A 6,338-nucleotide genomic window follows, 5' to 3' on the forward strand; every position below is an offset into this window, starting at 1 on the left:
TGCGGTATTCTGTAACGCCCAGGGTGTAGTGGAGGAAGAAGTCAGGCGCAGGAAGCAGAGAGTTCAGGCTAGTGCTACTTTATTTGCACCACAACGGTGAAACGACGCCAACCCAAACAAATGCCCGAAACACGTGGAACTTAAAACAGTCAAAGCTAAATTAAAAGGATCAAAGCTAAATTAGGTTCAGGGATAGCTGAAATACAATCAAGGTCAATCATATAAAGATGATGGAAAAAAGCCTGTTCACTGAAACTTTTTGAGGTCCTCTTTGTGATGACACAAGTCTTAGTTTTGTATTCTCACATCTCTCACATAAACAATTGGGAAATGGTCACTGTCTTGACACCAGTTGAACTAGGTAACTCCTCGAGTTCACAAAGGTTAGCCGAGGGACGACGGGACCCCTATAACAGTTATGGATACATTTTTCACCCGACAAAGGCTTAATGACAGTAGCTCACATTTTTGGGCAAGGGAAATGGATTTCAGTAAGTCCAGAATGTCCGCAGCGATACAAGTTTCAGTCAATACCAGCATGCCCATATGTCTGCATAGCCCATATCTTGATGTAAGGGAATTCACCCCCGTAGTGGACAAAAATGAATGGCAAATTATTGGCATAGGACAAACCATGTACACATTGGCCAATACCACCCAAAGCGGCGTTGATTCATGCAAAGTTTACTTCAAATGCCATATGGCTATTGCCAGTTGTAACACTTCAAAAATCCAACAGGTGGCGTGTGCGCTCCACCATGGTTTTTCATATTGATATTGGACTCCAAGTCAACATCCAAAAGCCAAATTTTGAAAAAATGGATTTTTTGTCAAAAACTTATCACCCCTTAAAAAAGTGCTTTCTGGACCGTTTTTCGAAATTCTTTCGCTTTTTTTGTCAATTACACATGTATGAGAACTGTATGAAAATACTTTTGTCCAATTTTATTATCATAATTTTTTAAATTTTTTTACTTGCGCATTATTGCATGTGTTTTGTCCATCTGCAATATGATTTCATAGGAAGTCAGAAGTCAAAAGTCAAAAATTATTAAATTTCATAAAAAACTTCACACACCCCTAAAAAAGTGCTTTCTGGACCGTTTTTCGAAATTTTTTCGAATTTTGTGTCAGTTACACACGTATAAGAACTGTATCAACATACTTTAGTCATATTTTATTATCATAATTTTTTTTTTTTTACTTGCGCATTATTGCATGTGTTTTGTCCATCTGCAATATGATTTCATAGGAAGTCAGAAGTCAAAAGTCAAAAATTATTAAATTTCATAAAAAACTTCACACACTCCTAAAAAAGTGCTTTCTGGACCGTTTTTCGAATACGTATAAGAACTGTATCAACATACTTTAGTCATATTTTATTATCATAATGTTTTTTTTTTTTTGCTTGTGCATAAGGCATATGTTTTGTGGGGGCCAAATGTCATAAGAAATTTGACATGCTCAAAAATCCTTCAGAAATGCAAAATTGACTGGCCTGATGAACTCGGGATGGCCGGGCAGTGATTGTTGTTCCTTTCAATCACTCGTGGTGTTGATTTCATCATGTCCATTTGTTTATGTTTTCTCACTTTTGCAAAGTCACTGTGCATTTGCCATATGGTTAACTGGGCATTCACCATCACCAATTTGTCATGCTATAAAAATCATGCAGGAATGCCAAATTGACTGGCCCGATGAACTCGGGATGGCTTGGCAGTGATTCTGGTACCTCTCCATCGCTCGTTAGGGTTGATTCCAGAATGTCCATTTGGTGATTTTTCTCACTCTTTCAAAGTCACTGTGCATTTGCCATATGGTTAACTGGGCATTCACCATCACCAATTTGTCATGCCATAAAAATCATGCAGGAATGCCAAATTGACTGGCCCGATGAACTCGGGATGTCTGGGCAGTGATTCTGGTACCTCTCCATCGCTCGTTTGGGTTGATTTCAGAATGTCGCTTTTGGTGATGGTACCTCACTGTTAAAACATATTGCAAATGTTGTCTCACTTTTGCAAAGTCACTGAAAATTCGTGCAGGAATGCCAAATTGACTGGCCCGATGAACTCGGGATGGCTCGGCAGTGATTCTGGTACCTCTCCATCGCTCGTTTGAGTTGATTTCAGAATGTCGCTTTTGGTGATGGTACCTCACTGTTAAAACATATTGCAAATGTTCCTTACTTTTGCAAAGTCACTGAAAATTCGTGCAGGAATGCCAAATTGACTGGCCCGATGAACTCGGGATGGCTCGGCAGTGATTCTGGTACCTCTCCATCGCTCATTAGGGTTGATTTCAGAATGTCCATTTGGTAATGTTTTCACACTCTTTCAAAGTCACTGTGCTTTTGCCATATGGTTAACTGGGCAGTCACCATCACCAATTTGTCATGCCATAAAAATCATGCAGGAATGCCAAATTGACTGGCCCGATGACCTCGGGATGTCTGGGCAGTGATTCTGGTACCTCTCCATCGCTCGTTTGGGTTGATTTCAGAATGTCACTTTTGGTGATGGTACCTCACTGTTAAAACACATTGCAAATGTTCCTTACTTTTGCAAAGTCACTGAAAATTCGTGCAGGAATGCCAAATTGACTGGCCCGATGAACTCGGGATGGCTCGGCAGTGATTCTGGTACCTCTCCATCGCTCGTTTGAGTTGATTTCAGAATGTCGCTTTTGGTGATGGTACCTCACTGTTAAAACATATTGCAAATGTTCCTTACTTTTGCAAAGTCACTGAAAATTCGTGCAGGAATGCCAAATTGACTGGCCCGATGAACTCGGGATGGCTCGGCAGTGATTCTGGTACCTCTCCATCGCTCAGTAGGGTTGATTTCAGAATGTCCATTTGGTAATGTTTTCTCACTCTTTCAAAGTCACTGTGCATTTGCCATATGGTTAACTGGGCATTCACCATCACCAATTTGTCATGTTATAAAAATCATGCAGGAATGCAGGAATGACTGGCCCGATGACCTCGGGATGGCTGGGCAGTGATTCTGGTACCTCTCCATTGCTCGTTAGGGTTGATTTCAGAATGTCGCTTTTGGTGATGGTACCTCACCGCTTAAACATATTGCAAATGGACAAGAGTCACCTGCAAGTCACTGTCCATCAGTCAATTTGATATCATTCAATGCTAACTATTGGAGGCACTGTCAGTCTCTACGCACCCCAATAATACGTCCCTCCATCCAAGTTGTGTATCTGTGTGATTTAGTTTTCCTTTGAATTTTTATGGGAAAAATGACTGATTTACAGTTCATGGGGGTTGCCTAATCATATATATGAAGTTTTGGAAAGATCTGATATTTTTAACCCCTCCGAACAGCCCATGAGACACCAATTATGGCACTTCCGGTTGGCACAGGAAGCTGTAACTCAACATACATCCTCATTGGGGTATTCCATTAGAGAATCCTGAGTTTTAAGTCTTTACCATGAAAACTGACTGATTTACACAGGGTTGAATGTACTATGTCTATCAAACTGCAGGCAGGTTATGGGTATATACTTTTAGGGCGATTTGAACCACTTCCGGTTGGTCCAGGAAGCTTAGAATCGACACAGGTAGACCTTATAGTGGCCTGATGGACTGGTACCAAAGACAGGTTCATACAGCATTCATAACCCATAAAGACTCCAGGTTGTATTTAGTGGAGCAGCCAATGTATTCCTATGGGGAGAGAAGTCAATGAACACTGTTTTTATGTAAACACCTTCTTTTAACCTTGAAGGGTTAATGTCACACGGTCAAGGATAGGCTTGCACAGATCGGGAGGACCTTAGGAACAGTCCTGTGTTTGAATTGTCCTTCTAAACCTAACGGTTCCGCCGCTGTCACCCAAAATCAAATGACATTGTGGTGCAGGCTTCATTGTGGGCCTATTTTTCTCATGGTCGCTGCGCTCAGACCGAGCGAGCTACGGTCAAGCGGGGCACCTCGTTGGACTCGGCACGGCCTTGGGATTATGTTTATGCCATTGCCTGCTCTCTGTGTCTTTAAACACCACGCTTTGTCACTCCATCCTTGCTGTGTGTGTGTGAGAGCTTTTCTTTGACATCTGTTGGGAAAAATGACTGATTTACAGTTCATGGGGGTTGTCTAATCACACATATGAAGTTTTGGACAGATCTGATTTTTTTAACCCTTCCAAACAGCCCCTGAGACACCAATTATGGCACTTCCGGTTGGCACAGGAAGCTATAAATAAACTCATATCCTCATTGGGGTATGCCTTTACAGAATCCTGAGTTTTAAGTCTTTACGTTAAGAACTGAGTTATTTACGGAGGGTTTAGTGAGTGTGTGTTATTTCAGAAAATCATAGAAAATCACAGAAATGTCGCAGAGCTCCGCAGCACGTTTTAAAAATATTCGTATGAACACCCTGCAACTGGATCTGTAACCGTTGAAAAAAAACAACACCTATATCTGAACATCACGATCTGGTCATCGTACGATTTCTCTTAAATGACGATAGATAAATGGCTGATTTTTTTTTTATTGACACCGGAGGCTCCTTGACTTTGACGTGAAGTGAAAAAATCTTTTCTCTATTTTCATTTTGGACCTTTAATCCCAGAAATATGGCCATAACTCAAAAACCGTTGAGGCCTAGACGCCATCTTGTTCGGGGCCATCTTCCCATTATGCCAAACCTACGCTCACCAAGTTTCGGCTTCGAAATATTTTCAGTTTTCGAGATATGGCACGTCGTGATTCGGGATGTTTTGTCCAATAGCAATATGATTGCTTATGCCCTCTTGTGGGATCTTCCGGCATAGCGGAAAAATGGGCCAAAATTTGTTTATTTTATGAAACGAAAACCGAATGTCCGACAAAGTTCATTTGATGACTTCCCGGTAGGTCTGGCCCTGCCGCTCGGCCTGACGCCGTCCCCGAATTTTTAAAATGTTTTCGGACGTCTAGTAAGGGACCGTACAGTTCCAATAGGGACTTTCTCACTAACCATACGGTGATTGTCAAAATGTTCCCTTAGGGTATGTAATCTTATTTAGGAAGTAGGCTCCTGCTGTCCATATACATCAACCCAAGTCCTACACAATCTTTACATTTTTAAAGTCACATGGAGTCTACAACTCAAACAGGCTATGCTCAATTGGCAGTTGCAGGTCCGGTCTGATGGTTGATGTTCATACAGTTGGTATGGCTATAAGCTTGGTACACCTGTCAGGTTGGCTGCACAGCTATTTTCGAGTTTCTCCAGAGATGTTTTATTGGGTTCAAGTCTGGGCTCTGGCTGGGCCACTCAAGGACATTAAGTGACTTGTCCCGAAGCCACTCCTGCGTTGTCTTGGCTGTGTGCTTAGGGTTGATGTCCTGTTGGAAGGTGAACCTTCAACCCCAGTTTGAGGTCCTGAGTGCACTAGAGCAGATTTTCATCAAGCATCTCTCTATACTTTGCTCTGTTCATCTTTCCCTCAACCCTGACTAGTCTCCCATTCCCTACTGCTTAAAAACATCCCCACAGCATGATGCTTCCACCACCATGCTTCCCCGTAGGGATGGTGCCAGGTTTCCTCCAGATGTGACACTTGCCATTCAGGCCAAAGAGTTCAATGTTGGTTTTATCAGACACGATAATCTTTTTCTCATGGTCTGAGTCCTTTAGGTGCCTTTTGGCAAAATCAAAGTGCCTTTTAATGAGAAGAACTTCCGTCTGGCCACTCTACCATGAAGGCCTGATTGGTGGAGTGCTGCAGAGATGGTTGTCCTTCTGGAAGGTTCTCCTATCTCCACAGAGGATCTCTGGAGCTCTGTCAGAGTGACCATCGGGTTCTTGGTCAAATCCCTGAGTAAGGCCCCCCTCCTCCGATGTCTCGAATCTTGGTGGTTCCAAACTTATTCCATTTAAGAATGATGGAGGCCACTGTGTTCTTGGGTACCTTCAATGCTGAAGAAATGTTTTTGTACCCTCCCCCAGATCTGTGCTTTGACATAATCCTGTCTCGGAGCTCTACTGACAATTCCTTCAACCTCATGGCTTGTTTTTTTGCTCTGACATACACTGTCAACTGTGGGACCTTATATAGACAGGTATGTGCCTTTCCAAATCATGTCCAATCAATTGAATTTACCACAGGTGGACTCTAATCATGTTGTAGAAACATCTTAAGTATGATCAATGGAAACAGGACGCACCTGAGCTCAATTTTGAGTCTCATAACAAACCATCTGAATCCAAGGCTTTTGATTGGGGAAGCAGCGAACCTTCACTGTGGTGACAATGTCGTCGATGCATTTCCTATTGAAGCCGGTAACGGAGGTGGTTAGCTCATCAATGCTATTGTCTTAGTCCCGGAATA

This window comes from Oncorhynchus masou, chromosome 15 (assembly GCF_036934945.1).
Source record: "Oncorhynchus masou masou isolate Uvic2021 chromosome 15, UVic_Omas_1.1, whole genome shotgun sequence".
Lineage (NCBI taxonomy): Eukaryota > Metazoa > Chordata > Actinopteri > Salmoniformes > Salmonidae > Oncorhynchus > Oncorhynchus masou.